This window comes from Lissotriton vulgaris, chromosome 9 (assembly GCF_964263255.1).
Source record: "Lissotriton vulgaris chromosome 9, aLisVul1.2, whole genome shotgun sequence".
Taxonomy (NCBI): domain Eukaryota; kingdom Metazoa; phylum Chordata; class Amphibia; order Caudata; family Salamandridae; genus Lissotriton; species Lissotriton vulgaris.
The window spans coordinates 666,542,362-666,558,950 of NC_141697.1; positions in this window are offsets into that span (position 1 = coordinate 666,542,362).

The window sequence follows — 16,589 nt, forward strand, 5'->3', positions numbered from 1 at the left end:
TAAGAGAGATGCAGAAAGAAGAAAGATGGGTGCAGAAAGAAGCAAGAGATGTGCAAAAATAAGCTAGAGATGTGCAAAAATAAGCTAGAGAAGTGCAGAAGGAAGGAACAGAAATGCACAAAGAGGCAACAGAAGAGCAGAAAGATGCACCAGAAATGTAGAAAGTGGGAAGACCAGTGCAGAGAGAGGCAAAAGGGTTACAGAAAGAAGCAACAGAGGTGCAGAAAGAGGCAAGACAAGTGCAGAAAAAGGCAACAGAGGTGCCGAAAGAGGCAAGACAAGAACAGAAAGAGGCAAGGGGGTGCAGATAAAGCAAGAAACATACAGAAAGAAGCAAGCGAAGTGCAGAAAGAAGCAAGAAAAGTGCAGGAAGAAGCAACAGAGATGACAAAGGAGTCAAGAGAACTGCAGAAAGAGGAAGAAAGTTGCATACACAGATAAAAGAGGTGCAGTAACAGGGAAGAGGGGTACTGACAGATGCAAGAGAAGTGCAGAAAGAGGGAAGAGGGGTGCAGAAAGAGGGAAAAGGGGTACAGAAAGAGGGAAGGCAAGTGGAGAAAGAGGCAACAGGGGGTGTAGAAGGCGGCACGTGAAGTGCAGAAAAAAACATTAGAGGTGCAGAAGGTGGCAGGAGAACTGCAGACATAGGTAAGAGAGTTGTAGTGGTGCAGGAATAGACAAGCGAAGTGCAGAAAGAGGCAACAGAGGTCTGAAAGAGGCAAGAAAAGTGCAGGAAGAAGCAACAGAGATGACAAAGGAGTCAAGAGAACTGCAGAAAGAGGAAGAAAGTTGCATACACAGATAAAAGAGGTGCAGTAACAGGGAAGAGGGGTACTGACAGATGCAAGAGAAGTGCAGAAAGAGGGAAGAGGGGTGCAGAAAGAGGGAAAAGTGGAACAGAAAGAGGGAAGGCAAGTGGAGAAAGAGGCAACAGGTGGTGTAGAAGGCGGCACGTGAAGTGCAGAAAAAAACATTAGAGGTGCAGAAGGTGGCAGGAGAACTGCAGACATAGGTAAGAGAGTTGTAGTGGTGCAGGAATAGACAAGAGAAGTGCAGAAAGAGGCAAGAGTGGTACAGAAAGAAGCAAGAGATGTAAATATAGGGAAGAGGGATGCATAAAGAGGTAAGAGGGGTGCAGAAAGAGGGAAGAGGGTACAGAAGAAAGTAACAGAGTTACAGAAGGAGACAAGAGAACAGCAGAAGGTGGCAGGAGAACTGCATAAACAGGCAAGAGGGGTGCAGAAAGAAGCAACAGAGATTCAGAAATAGGCAAGAGAAGTGCAGAAATAGGCAAATAGGCAAAAGAGGTACAGAAAGAGACAAGAGATATAAAGAAAGTGAAATAGGATACAGAAAGAAGGAAGAGGGTAAAGAAGGAAGCAATAGAGGTACAAAAGGAGGCAAGAGAACAGCAGAAGGAGGCATGAGAGTTGCAGAAACAGGCAAGAGATGTGCAGAAAAAGGGAACATGGGTGCAGAAATAGGTAAGAGAGATGCAGAAAGAAGAAAGATGGGTGCAGAAAGAGAGAAAAGGGGTGCAAAAAGAAGCAAGAGATGTACAGAAATAAGCTAGAGAAGTGCAGAAGGAAGGAACAGAAATGCAGAAAGAGGCACCAGAAATGAAGAAAGCGGGAAGACAAGTGCAGAGAGAGGCAAACGGGTTATAGAAAGAAGCAACAGAGGTGCAAAAATAGCAAGACAAGTGCAGAAAAATAAAACAGAGGTGCAGAAAGAGGCAAGACAAGTACAGAAAGAGGCAAGGGGATGCAGATAAAGCAAGAAACATACAGAAAGAAGCAAGCGAAGTGTAGAAAGAAGCAACAGAAGCCTGAAAGAGGCAAGAAAAGTGTAGGAAGAAGCAACAGAGATGACAAAGGAGTCAAGAGAACTGCAGAAAGAGGAAAGAGAGTTGCACATACAGACAAAAGAGGTGCAGAAACAGGGAAGAGGGGTACAGACAGATGCAAGAGAAGTGCAGAAAGAGTGAAGAGGGGTGCAGAAAGAGGCAAAAGGGGTGCAAAAAGTTGCAAGAGAGCTGCGGACAGAAGCAAAATCATTGTAGAAGGAACCAACAGAGGTACGGAAAGAGGCAAGAGGGGTGCAGAAAGTAGCAACAGTGGTACAGAAGGAGACATGATAACTGCAGAAAAAGGCAAGAGACTTGCAGAAACAGGTAAGAGAGATGCAGAAAAGGGAACAGAGGTGCAAGAGAAGTACAGAAAAAGCAACAAGGGTGCAGACAGAGGCAACTGGGGTGCAGAAAGATGCAAGAGATGTAAAGATAGTGAAGAGGGATGCATAACGCGGTAAGAGGGGTGCAGAAAGCAGGAAGAGGGTACAGAAGGAGGAAAAAGAACAGAAGGAGGCATGAGAGTTGCAGAAACAGGTAAGAGAGGTCCAGAAAAAGGGAACAGGGGTGCAGAAATGGGCAACAGAGATGCAGAAAGAAGAAAGATGGGTGCAGAAAGAGACAAAGGGATGCGGAAAGAAGCAAGAGATGTGCAGAAATAAGCTAGAGACGTGCAGAAGGAAGGAACAGAAATGAAGAAAGAGGCAACAGAAGAGCAGAAAGAAGCATCGGAAATGCAGAAAGCGGGAAGACGAATGAAGAGAGAGGCAAAAGAGTTACAGAAAGAAGGAACAGAGGTGCAGAACCAGGTAAGAGAAGTGTAGAAAAAGGCAACAGAGGTGCAGACAGAGGTAAGACAAGTGCAGAAAGAAGCAAGAGGGGTGCAGATAAAGCAAGAGACATACAGAAATAAGGAAGCAATGTGAAGAAATAAGCAACAGAGGTGCTGAAAGAGGTAAGAGAAGTGCAGGAAGAAGCAACAGAGATGACAAAGGAGTCAGGAGAACTGCAGAAACAGACAAAAGAGGTTCAGAAACGGGGAAGTGGGGTGCAGACAGATGCAAGAGAAGTGCATAAAGAGGGTAGAGGGGTGCAGAAAGAGGCAAGAGGGGTGCAGAAAGTTGCAAGAGAGGCGCGGACAGAAGCAAAATCAGTGCAGAAAGAACCAACAGAGATTAAGAAAGAGGCAGGAGGGGTACAGAAAGTAACAACAGAGTTACAGAAGGAGGCAGGAGAACTGCAAAAACAGGCAAGAGACTTGCAGAAACAGGTAAGAGAGTTGCAGAAAAAGGGAACAATGGTGCAAAAAGAAACAAGAGAAGTACAGAAAAAGCAAGAGGGGTGCAGAAAGAGGCAAGAGGGGTGCAGAAAGAGGCAAGAGAAGTGCAGAAAGGCGCACCAGAAATGCAGAAAGAGGCAAGAGAAGTGCAGTAAGATGCACCAGAAATGCATAAAGAGGCCCTCTTGAGTGTTAAGAAGGGCTGAAGACTAGGACTGGCACAACATTGCTGGGAGCCATTGCCCGTTAGTTTTTGACACGTGTTGGTTAAAGACGCTTCCTTTCCCGCTAGCTTTGCTAGCTTGGATTCCCTCAATAATTCAGTTCAGACGTTTTGTTCCCTTACTTTAAAGCCAAGTTGTTCCAATGTGCTACACTGCGTGTCTTGCAAGTATTGCCTCTGATACCATAATTATCTCAATAGAAGAGCATTTGCTTTGAGTATCACCATGATTTACTCCTAACTGGATGGTTATGTATCTTGAAGTACCCTCTGTTTTTCAGTGAATATAAAGATTAATTCGATTTTTGTCATTTTCATCTTATTTTATTGAGCTAAAGCAATACAATCTTTCTAAGTGGATGCAGAGTCTTTTTGCAGTGTTTTTGATGCTTTACTGTAACAATGCAGGGTGTTCAAAAAATCTGGGAGTAAAATGGCAGAGGGACTTATCTTTTTTTGGCCCAAATTCAGCAGGTGACAGGAGCGTGCTTTAGCAGGCAGAAAAACCTGCAAAAAGTCATACACCTTTTGCCTGAAAACTACTGGCGGGTTGTTGTCCATGCCACAGTAACGTCTTGCTTGCACTACGCAAACAGCCTTTATCTGGGCCTATCTGGCCTACCGGCGTACCAGATAAAGAAATTGCAAATGGTTCAGAATGCGGCTGCGAGATTAATCAAACGTGTTGCATTTAGACAACATATCTCTCTGCATCTAAAAGAATTGCATTGGCTGTCTGTAGCTAATAGAATTTAATTCAAGCCATCAACCCTAGCCTTTCAGGCATTCCATGAAACCTGCCCCAGTTATCTGAAACTTAGGCTCGGTGTGTACAAACAGTCTTGTCCACTCAGGTCTAGTTTGTAGAACCTGCTATGTACCCCCCAAGTCAGAAAAGCATAGATGGGCGGCAGATTTTTCATGCTCAGGGTGTCCATGATGTGGAACGCCTTGATCAATGCCTTCTGCCAGATTACCTCAGAAACGCAATTTAGGAAAGCAGCTAAAACATGGCTTTTTAATCAAGATTAATCTCCTGGACTCTTTGAACGCCGCATGCTTTCTTTTGTGCGCCACCTGTTGCTATAGCGCCGGGACACTTCTTCGAGGTAGCTGTCTGCGCTCAACAATTAGCAGTAAAATATTGAAGGTCCAGATATGTTATCCTTGCTGAAGAAGTTTCTGCCGGACCTCTTAAATTTTTAATCCTCATCACCTCTTAACATACAACGGGTGCATCGTTTGGGTCGTCTTCAACCTAACTCAAATAAACCACGTGGTATCATAATGCTTTTTTTGGAGTTTACTGAACTGATGCATGTCTTGAAAGCGGTTAAATCCAAACAACTTCTTACATGGTCAGGTCATAATATTTTTATTTCACAGGATGTCTCTAATGCAACGAATGCCCGCCATAAGGAATTGGAATTGTTGGCTCTTCACCCCCAGATGAGTCACTTGAACATTCAATATGGCATTCGCCACCCTTGCCTCTGCAAAGTCACTCATGAAGGAAGGTCACGTTCTTTCGACGATCCTGCTAAACTGAAGCTCTTTCTCAATAGTATTTCTTCTATTAATATGGAAAACTAATGTTTAATCTTATCTCAGTTGTACTGGTTAACTGGTTGTTGTTGATATTATAATTGTATTTCTACCTTCTTTCTCTTATTCGTTCTACCTTTAAACTATTTTTATCCTTCATTCTTTATTTCCTGCTAATTGTTATTCCTTTACTTATTAAGAGGCTTTTTAATACCTATTCATTCATACCGCCATTCTAGCATTCGTTGTCACCTTGCCCCTCTCATCTTTGTCGCTTGCTTATCTTCAGATCTGGATTCTTTTCCTTGATCACTTCACTTTCTCTATCTTTCTGTGTTTCTCTCCTCATCCTCTTCCATTTTTTCTGCTATCGTCCTATATATCATCTACTTTTTTTCACTATGTGTTTTTTTATTATCAATTTTTTGTACAAATGAGTGTTTTTTCTCTATTGTTATTCGCCTTTTGCTTCCTGGCTTTTTCCCCTCATGGATTTTTCTCATTATTATTGCTCTACCTCTTTAAGTGTGTTTCTTTCCTCAGTTGATAAATGTTGTTTCTTTTTCTTTCTCGTTGTACTTGCAGTTTATTGTTCCTGTTTCCATATGTTCCCCCTCATCCATCAACATGTTTAACGTTGTCTCGTGGAATGTATGTAGTCTAGGGCAACCTGTCAAGCGCCAAAAGGTATTGTCTCATTTATCCAAACTCAATACTCATGTACAGGAAACTCATTGTAATGATGTGGAATCTCTTAAGCTTAAACGTTAAAGAGTCAATCAAATTGTTTCTCTCCTGCTCTTGATCGTCACGGTGGGGTTGCTATTTTATTTCATAAATCAATTAATGCACTAATAATATCAACAGAATGAGAGTCCAATGGTCGTTGGGTTTTGGTTGATGCTATTATTTGTAAAACACAAGTCACTTTTCTTAATATTTATGGTCCTGTGAAACCTGATCCACAATTCTGGCATTGTATTAAATTGAAACTATCCTCTATCTCTTACCCCAATATAATTGTCAGTGGCGACTTCAATAATTGGCTGGATCCCTTTTCTGATAGAAAATCTAAATGTAAATTTAAGCCTGATAAGACTCACAAATCCTTTCAGTCTGCCATCACTTCTCGTCCTTTGTTTGATGTATGAAAAACATGTAATACAGATACTTCCGAATTTACTTTCTTTTCACCTGTCCACCATATAATGTCCCATATTGATTATATTCTGGCTTCTAAATCATTACTCCCCTGTATCCATTTCTCTGAAATTGGGTCTATTTTTATTTCTGACCATGCTCCCATGTCTGCTTCTTTTGATCTGTCCCTCACTACTTACAAACAACGCTGTTGGCGTTTTAACAATCACCTTCTTTCAGACCGAACCTTTATCACAGAAGCGTCCTCCTTTATTAATGATTTTTTTCATTTCAACAAACCCTCAGACACCTCAGTCCATAACAACTGGGATGCTTTTAGAGCATCATTTAGAGCTTCCTTTTCAAAGAAGAAAAAATGACTGAATGCTAAATAGTCAACAGCGGCCAAGCTGGCACTTAATAGACCACGTAGCTCCTCTACCACAATGGCCCTGAGAGACCTTCACTAGTTGCCTGTACGGGAAAGAGTCACCTTTAAATCTCTATACATAGTCTACAGAGCGCTACACAGTACAGGTCCTCTACCAATGCAGGAAAGATTCACTTGGTACAAGCCCACCAGGTCTCTTCGTTCCTCTAATCTAAGTCTGGCAACTACCACCAGATTTAAGAGATCTAGGATGGGAGGCAGAGCCTTCAGCATAGTAGCCTCTCGTCTATGGAATGAGCTGCCTCAGAACATCAGGCAAATCGATACCTTGTTAGGTTTCAGGAAGAGCCTAAAGACATGGCTATTTGCCAAAGTCTGAGACCTCGACGTCCATTACTTAGCCTTTCAATCTGCAGTTTCCATCTGATAATGTTTTTCCCCAGAGCGCCAGGATACCCGTAGGATGGCAGCCGCGCCATACAAGAGCAAAATACAATACAATACAAATATCAGGAGACTCTTCAACAAATTAAAACCCTGGAGCATAATTATTTTTCCTCCAAATCTTCTTCCACTTTACAAGAATTGATTGCAACCAAATCTACCCTGAATACAATTGCCACTGTGGATGCCTGTAACATTCTTCTTAAGATTAAATAAAAATGTTATGGTGGCCAAAATAAAGCAGGGAAAATGTTAGCAAATTGTTTAAAAAATCCAGTCAGAACATAAAAATATTGGACCTATACATTCCGAAACAACCAATAAATTTCCCTCCTCTCATTCAGACATTGTAGACACATTTCAGTCCTATTATAATCTCTTATACACAGAAAATACTAATCCTTCTGAAGGGGATTTTGAAACTTTATTCCAAGGTATCCCCAAACCTCATTCTCTCCCTGATACTTTTTTACCTCTTGAGAAGATGATATTTCTCTTCAAGAGATAACCAATGTTTTTAAATCTTTGAAAAAGGCCAAAGCGCACTGACCAGATGGCTTCTCAGTTGAACTACTTTTAGCTTTTTCCTCAATTTTTGCACCAACATTATTCGATCTTTTTAATTCATTCCTTTCCCATTCTAAAGCCTGCTGTTTTTTTTTAGAAGCCCTTATTATTGTCATCCCCAAACCAGACAAAGGTTCTTCTTTTTGTAAAAAAGTTCGACCTATCTCCCTAATCAATTATGATTGTAAAATATTTGCAAAGATTTTGGCTTCTCGCTTAGAAAAGGTTATCCCTCTTCTCATCAAACCAGATCAGGCTGGATTTGTTAAAGGCCGACTTGCCTACAACAATGCGAGAATTTTCTCCAATATTCTTGCCCTTGGAAAAAAGTGCTCTTCTCCTCTAGCTGCCCTATCACTTGATGCTGAAAAAGCGTTTGATCGAAAAAATTGGCGATACATGCTTCACACTCTTCATTGGTTTGCTTTTGGTCAAAGGTTTATTTCATATATTAAATTACTATATACTGCCCCACGCGCTTGTGTATTTGTTAATGGCCTCTTTTACCCATATTTCCACCTGCAAAGAGGTACCCGTCAGGGCTGCCCCCTTTCTCCATTACTTTTCCTCCTCTGTTTAGAACCTTTTCTCAAACGAATTAGACACAACCCTAATATTACTGGTTTTAAACTTAACTCCCACAAAATTAAACTTCCTGCCTATGCACACGATATCCTTATTTACATGTCCAGTCCTTGCAACTCCCTTCCCTTCCTCCCTTTGTTTTCCACTGTCTCTGGATACAAACTTAATTTTTCAAAAACTGAGATTTTACCTTTAAATTCATGATGCTACTGCTACATGTTTGACTCCACTAACTTCACTTGGTGCCCCCAAAAGATCAAATACTTAGGAACATAGTTTTTCTCAAATATTCCTGACACTTTATCGAAAAATTGTACTGCCTTAAAACTCAAACTCACTAATTTGTTGTCTTCCTGGTCCCCATTATTTGTGTCCTGGTGGGGCAGATTGGATACAATCAAAATGATGATTGTTCCCCAGGTGCTATTTACACTTTCAATGTTACCTTTTAAAATTCTCAATTATTATTTTTCACAGATTAGTTCTTTATGTACGAAATTTTTTTGAAACAATAAACGTGCTCGTATTGCCCTTTCTGAATTAATTCTCCCAAAAGCAGAGGGTGGTGTTTGTTTTCCTGATTTCAAACTATACCACAATGCTTTTTTGATTCGTCAATGTTATGCTATGTCTAAAGATTATCAAGATTTACCTATGCTAACATGGGTTGTTGTTGAACGTTCACTGTTAAATAACTTTTCTTTTCAGGATGTTATGTTTATGACCAATTGTACTTTCATTTCCAAATATCTTATCTTAAAATATTCTCATCATCTAATACACACACTTTTTTTTTTAAAGTTTTGACACATACCAATCTTTTTTTTCTTCTACTATATGGTTTAATAAACACATCAGATTCTGCCGCAAATCCTTTTACTACAAGCACTGGAAGTAAAAGGGCATTTTTATGTACATCAGTTGATAGTTAAAAATTCGACTTTGCCCTTTCTCCAACTACAAGAGAAATTTAACTCCCCTGACTCTTATATCCAGCAATATAACACATTATCACCTGTTCTCCAAACATTTTTACAAAATTTTTATTCCAATCTGACTCCTATTTATTTACGCCTGTTACACCCCTGTTTCAAATTCCTTAGGACCCAAATTCCCAGTGCCTCTTTTACATATAAAACCTTATCCTCATCTAATTGCACTCGGAGTAAATCTCCTATCGAATTAGCTTGGAAACAGGATTTATCTCAATTGCTTTCTCTTTCTCAATGGGATCGATTGTGGCAAAAGATTTTCAAAACTTCTAAAGCTGCCAACATTACACAATCCTTATATTTTATTTATAACAGAGTTGTAATTACTCCCCTCTTTTTACACAAAATTAACCATTTTATTTCACTATTATGTTGGTCTTGTCTTTCTTCTGAAGGAACATTGATACATTTACTTTACTACTGTCCCAAGGTTTATGAATTTTGGAAAGTAATTTGGCCGAAATGTATTTTGATTTTTACTTGTGATATTCCATTTGCTATTCACAATATATTTTTAGGTACTTCATCTCCTGATTTTGACTAACTCCCTTCAAAAACTATTTTATTTGACCTTTTTATTGCTGTTGCTTTTAAAGTTATATTAAAGACAATTCTAAACTATCCTTTTTGCTTTTGTGTGGAATTTAATTTGGGATGAGCATATAATTTCTTCTGTCTCTCACTCTTCTATTCACCTAAAGATTAAACCGGATTTATTATGGTTACCTTTTACTACATTTCTATCCTCATACTCATCTTTCCCAAAAATATCCATTTTTAATCTATTCATTTTTCCTTCTATTCTCTCTCTCTTCTCCCTTTTCTTTCCTCTCTCTTCTTTCTAAAAAAATATACATAACACTCTTTTCTTTTAGAACACATTATTTTATTATTTTATTACAATGTTATGATTTCTTATCCTCATTATTTTTCTCTTCTTTTATTATTGTGTTTTATTATAATATTTGCATTATGTGTTTTTATTGTTATTCTTGATTCAAATAGGATGTATTATCCTCTGTTTATCTCTTGCTATATATCCTCTGTATTGTGTAATGTTTTAACTCTGTGTTCATTTTCTTAATAAAAACAAATTTTACATTAATTCTATACATAACCTTTTGCATTTGTAATTCATAATAGATATAAACATTTTGTGTGTTAAATATGAATGTAAATGGATTTTATGTATTTACTTTAAATTTAGAACAAATTAAAAACTCCTACAGCACTATCAACTTAATTTTGGAAAAACATTTTTAATGAATTTAAATATATTAGGTTACATTATGTTTTAAGGTAATTTATTTAAAACAAGTTTCATTTATTTTTTAATTTAAAAGCTATTAAAAATGTATCATCAAATATTTCATTTTTATTTATATATTTTTGACAGTAAATAAATATATCTTTTTTAGAAAGTTACAGTTAGTTAATTTATTTTGACATTATTTTCTATTGGGCTCTTTAGGCGGTCCCTGCCTCCATTGTTTTATATGCAACAAGAGCAGATGATGAACGGAATGCTGAACAAATCAAACATTCACCCCGAGTAGCAGATTTGGGTTAAATCCAGCGTGTTTTTTCTTACCACACCATTCTAGTCTGGACCCAGCCATATGCAAATAAGTCTTAACCCTGCTCTCCATGGGAACAGTCCAGCCTGAACTGCCATGCCAGATACTCCCTGGACCAGACACAAGCATCCTTAAACCGGTTTCAGGGAATCACACCTCATCAGGTACACACGTGGCCGGCCCATTGCTGGACCCTATTTTGTCCAACCTTAGTCCTTTAATAAACCACTCACCGGTCCAGCAGGCTTGGACTGATCACTTTTTGGTTTCATTTGCTCTGCAGTTGCAGGGCAAAGCTGATGCGATCCGCCCTGCCGAAGTTCTTAAACGCCCATGGCACAAGCTAGATTTGGACCTTTTCTCTGCTTGGCTAGCTGAGAATAGGCCTCAGCTACCACCAGATGTGGACGCGGCAAATTTGTGTTTCCTAGAATGGCTGCCGGCTGGCCTGGATAGCTGTATCCTGGCAAAACCAGGAGGCAAGGGACGAGGCGCTTCTAATCCGTGGTTTAACGAGTCGCTAGTTGTAGAAAAAAAGGGTTGTAAGCAGCAACGCTCATATGTTGCGTCCGCTAAGTTAGAATACCTGGCGGCTGTTAAGCAATATCACAAGTGTATTCGGAGAGCACGTGCTGGGTTTTTGGCCAAAACAATCATGGCCAGCTCAAATCCTGCAAAGACTATCTTCTCTCTGCTTAAAGGTATGAAGAGTGAGGGTGCTACTAGGGTTTCTCCCATTTCCTCTAACCATCAGTGCGACGAGCTAGCGCAGTACTTTGTTAACGAAGTTGAGCAGATCTACCTGGGCCTACTAATGGCGGCCCTCCCCATGGAGGGGGGGTGCCAGAAAGGGGGATTCCGTTGGGGGTAACTGCTTGTCATCGTTCCGGCTCTTGACACCCTTGGAATTTGAGGTCTTTTGTCAAAAAATTAAATCATGCTCACCGGCTGACCCTGTGTCACCCGCCCTTTATCGCCAGTTTCACTCACTGATTTCTCCTGTGAGTTTAGACTTGGCCAACTTGTCCTTGAGGTCAGCATCAGTACCTAGGGCGTGGAAACGCGCTAAATTTATCCCTTTGCTAAAAAAACCTTCTTTGGACCCGGCCGAACTTGGCAACTATCGACCCATCTCCCAGGTGCCTTTTCTGGCTAAGCTGGTGGAATTACATGTGAATTCTACTCTGTCCAAATTTATTGAACAGAACGCTATTTTTGATCCATCGCAACATGGTTTCCGACCTCAATATAGCACCAACTCCGCGTTATTGGTAGTATCGGAAGCCATTGGGGGTAGATTGGATGTAGGGGACTCAGCGGCCTTGGTCCTTCTGGACTTAAGTGCCGCATTCGATACGGTCTCACATGAGATACTTCTTAAACGCCTTCAGGAAGTTGAGATTAGGGATGTGGCTTTGGACTGGATTCAGTCTTTTTTGGAGGCAAGGACCTTCCAGGTTTTACTACCACCTTTTAACTCTCAGGAGTTTGCTTTGCATCAGTGGGTGCTGCAGGGCTCCATATTAAGCCCACTCTTGTTCAACCTGTATGTTAGACTCCTGGCGGAGTTGGCAAAGGGCAGGGGGCTGTCCTTGGTGTTGTACGCCGATGACACCCAATTGGTGATTGCTTTTTTGAAAAAATGCAATACCAATTTGAGCAAGTTCAAGGAGGATCTTCTGGCCGTCTCAGACTGGATGGCGGCAAACTGTTTACAGTTAAATGCCAGTAAGTCGGAGTTCTAGTGGATGTGTTAAAAATTGATGTAACCCGTTGCGCTGGGAAGCCTCCTCGCTGAGGCAGCCATGCGCAATACAAATCTAAAATAAATATATCAGCCAGACTAGCTTGAATCTGGTGGCACAGTGAGCACAGGACCCACGTCTGGGCATACCCTTCTCATGTAGGACGAAAGATGCAAAAAGAATAGATGATGGACGGAATGCTGAACAAATCAAACATTCACCCTAGTCACAGATCTGGGTTTAATCCATTGTGTTTTTGCATGCCATGCCATTCCAATTTGGACCCAGCCATGTGCAAATCGGTCTTGACCCTGCTCCTCATGGGAACAAGTCAAGCCTGATGGGCCAAGCCAGGACCTCCCTGGACCAAAAACAAGCATCCTGGGACTGCTTTTGGGATATCACCCCTCTTCAGCCAGCCTAGCTTGAATCCGGTAGCATGGCGAGCAAGAGGAACCAATGTCTTGGCATACCCTGCCACCTTAAGGCAACCAATACAAAAAATAATTTTATGTGGTCTGGTGTTGCGGTACTAGTGATTGGCGGAGTCTGGTGCTGGACTTACTACAAGTCCAAGCTGGGGTACATTTACTACTGTGTTGGGCCTTTTTTGTCAGAAATACCTTTAGAAGTGCCGTTTGTTAATAGCAATGCGCTTACTCTTTTGTGGGTTTGTAGGAAAGCAGGATCTGCTATTATGGTTACCCCCATTTTTGCTTGATGTAATGCTGTTTCTGACTAGTCTGACTGGGATCTTGCCAATCAGGATCACAGTCTCTGTACTTTCATCCCTATATTGGTATGGTAAGTACTTAGGTACATCCCAAATTGGACACTAGCTTTCACTTATCAGTCCCCAGTATATAGTACTAAGGTACCCAGAGCATAGGTACCCCAGGGGTCCCCATGGGCTGAAGCTTGTATTATGTCACCCATGGGAGACCGCTCAATTTGTAACTACAGACCTGGCATTGCAGCCTGTGTAAGCTGGTGCTAGCACCACTTACAAAAGGTATAGGTTTATCTATATCTAAGATCACTGCTCTTAAAAGCTATAAGTTACCTCTAAAGCAGACCTTTTCAATCCTGAAGGCAGGGTGCTTGGTTCTAAGTGTGAGGGTGTCCTTGCATGAGCAGGACACCCCTACAGCCTACAGAGTCCTGGTTGTAAGTGAGACAGCCATATAACATAAAGAAGGGCACTGCGTCATTACGCGATGACCATCTCGAAATAGGCTGAAACGAATCCTATCATGTTTGGTATCAAACATTTTGGAATCATACCCCCATACTGTAAACGGTGTGTGAGGTATGATTCCAAGGCCCTCAGTGCTCCCGGTACCAGTCTTGTAGACCCGGACAGCACAACATGGATGCTGCCAACCAGAGACACGATTCTGCCCTCCAGCTGCTCGGACAGGGAAAGGCAGAACCATTAGTATCCTGTCACAGGGAGGTGTGACTAACTCCCAGACAGGGTTTAGTGTATTGGGGCCGGGTGGAAGCGCTTGCTAGCGCCACTCATACTGCTTGAAGGGCACACTTGGAGCCCTCCTTGCATAGTCCAGTTCAAACCAACTCAAGGTGCTGTTGGCTCCCGCTCTGGCAAGAAACTGGACAAAGGACATGGGAGTATGCTAACCACTGTCCGAACCCTCCCCTGGAGGGGAACTTTGAATCGTCCCAACCCTTTCCTTAGGGTACTTAAGGGCTTACCCGAGGGTGGGTCCCTAGATTCATCGTGGGACACAATGCATTTCAGACACCACTTCTTCTTCAACCATCTGGGCACTATGGACTTCGCTCTGGGCATCAAGGCTGCAACCTGGAAGATTCATGCTGCTCCTGATCTCTTTGCCCTGGTTGTCTCCTGCAACGCCCGTGCCAGTGCACCATACAGGAACCTTTCAAAGCCTGTGGGCATCCAAGACACCTGAAGGAATCTCCCTTGAAGTGAAGAAGCCACTTCCCTGCATCTGCAGGCACAACAACTAAGCCAACAGGTCTTCTGATCCTGGGCTCCAACAGACTCTGAAAGGCTCAGCAACACAGGTGGTGGTTCTTCACATTCCCCGAGGCCTGCGCTGTCCTATCACCAAGTTTGAGGTCAGTATCTCTTGTCGGAGCCGTAGGAACAGAACCCCTGTGCTTCGCGTCGACTTGCAGTTGCAAAGGCTTGCCGGCTTTCTTCCACCAAGATCTTTGGGCTCCACATAGCCTCAAGTTCAAGCATCTACTGTGACGACAATCTTTGTCCTCATCACATCGCTTGCATCATTGGCTTGCATCTTTGGTGAGCTGCTCGAGATCCTCTCGCGACTCCAGTGCCTCTGACCTGTGGGTCCTCTTGAGGCTCATCTTTAAATTCTTTGGGCTCCCCAGATTGCTTGGGCCTACCCTGACTCCCATGCTTCTGGTGAGTCACCTGGACCTTGTTGGTCCTGACACAGCACCTTCTCCGCTTTCATCGTTGTTTGCAGTTGCCAAGGCTTGTTGGTGCTCCTGACGGACAGCAACTTCTCCACTTTCGACATACGACTTAGGACAGCTTGTGCATGGCTCCTGGTCTTCCAAAGAATCGCCTGGTCCTCACAGCTGCAGCTCCAAGATCACAGTCAATCCTCCTGCAACACCAGACTTCTGTGGGCATTCGTCTTGCAGGTCACCTGGCCACTTCCAAGTGGCAGAGAGTCTGTCCCCTTTGCTTGCAGGTACTTCTCGACTTGAATCCGCCTTTGGGTTCACTTTCACCTTCCCCAGCAGAGAAAGTCCTCCTTTGAGTTTGATGGTGGTTTCCAACACCATTTCGCACCTATGCAAATGGCTTTCCTGGTGCAGGTATCCTGGTTCCAAAGGTATCCAAGGGTAGGTTGGCTCTTCAATCTTCAGTCTTCCACAGGGTTCCTTCAGTGTCCACTGGGAAGGGTTGTCCTTCTTTAAAATTGCAACTGTGATTTACCCTTTGACTTGCATTGAACTCGCGGTTGTGTTCCCACTCTGGACACGGCCTTCGTCGGGCTCTTGGTTACTTACCTTGAGTGGTTCCTTGGGTCTCTAGCACTTCTAGGTCTTCTGGGTATAGTCTTGACTCTAGTTGTGGTTTGCATACCACTATTTTAGTATATGGTTTGGTCTACCCCTGGTGACCACTGTGTATTAAGTGCTACCTACTTGTTTCTATTGAAAAGTAATGTGTGCATTGTGTATATGTCCGGGTAGGAGATATCTGTATGTGTTAGTGAGTGTCTTATAATAAATAAATACTTTTATAAATATACTGTGTGGTTCTTTTTCACTCAATCTATATCAATAAGATTATGCTCTGGTAAAACAGGCTGCTTTACACTCCTTCCGGACTTATCCTGAAGGCTGCTCTCCACAGCTACCACTGAGAGAGCTTTCCAAGGTTGTCTAAGACCACAAAAATCACCATAAGGGTTGTCTGGATTGGTGCAAGGGGCTCACTTACATAAGTGTACACCATATACCAGACCAGTTTCTCACATTGGTGGCAGCAGTGGAATTGAAGCTTGCACTGTTTTACCCCAAACACCTGCATCTGGGGGTGAGTCCCAAAATTCCAAGAAAGGCAAAAAGAAACCTTAGTGTTATCTTCGCAAGGTGAAGACCCATTTGACAAGGGATGCTGATTGTCCAAAGGCCAAGGACACTACTACTACTACCACTGCCCCTAAGGCACCTGCTCCCCCTAGCGCAAGTACAAGTGGTAGTACAGCAACAAAGGGATTGGTGGGGTTAACCTTGGGTTCTGACTTATTCAGAACTCCAGCTCAGACTGTTTTAGTCTGTGATGGTGGCATGCATCTTGCCACCTTACTAGTCAGCCCCACTAAGTGGGCAAGTACAGACAACCGCCATTGATTAATGGAAAAGAAGCAATGGCTTATAGGGACATAGGGGCCAGTGTCACTATGGTGACAGAGAAACTTTTTGTGTCCCCTGACCAGATCATACTTGGACAAATGTCCAAAGCTAGCAATGTTAGGACTGACCATTCCTTGGCAGTTGTGAACCTCAGCTGGGGATGAGTAACTGGACCTAAGAAGGTTGTGGTATCCCCAGACCTATTTGTAGATTGTTTGTTGTGCAATTATCTAGAAACTTCAGCATGGGCTGAAGTGGAGTTCAGGACTCACACAGAGATGATGGGCATCTCTGCCATTGTGTTTGCTGTCACAAGGGCTCAGGCCAAACAGCTCACCCCTGACAAAGCCCAGGATCCTGAAAAACC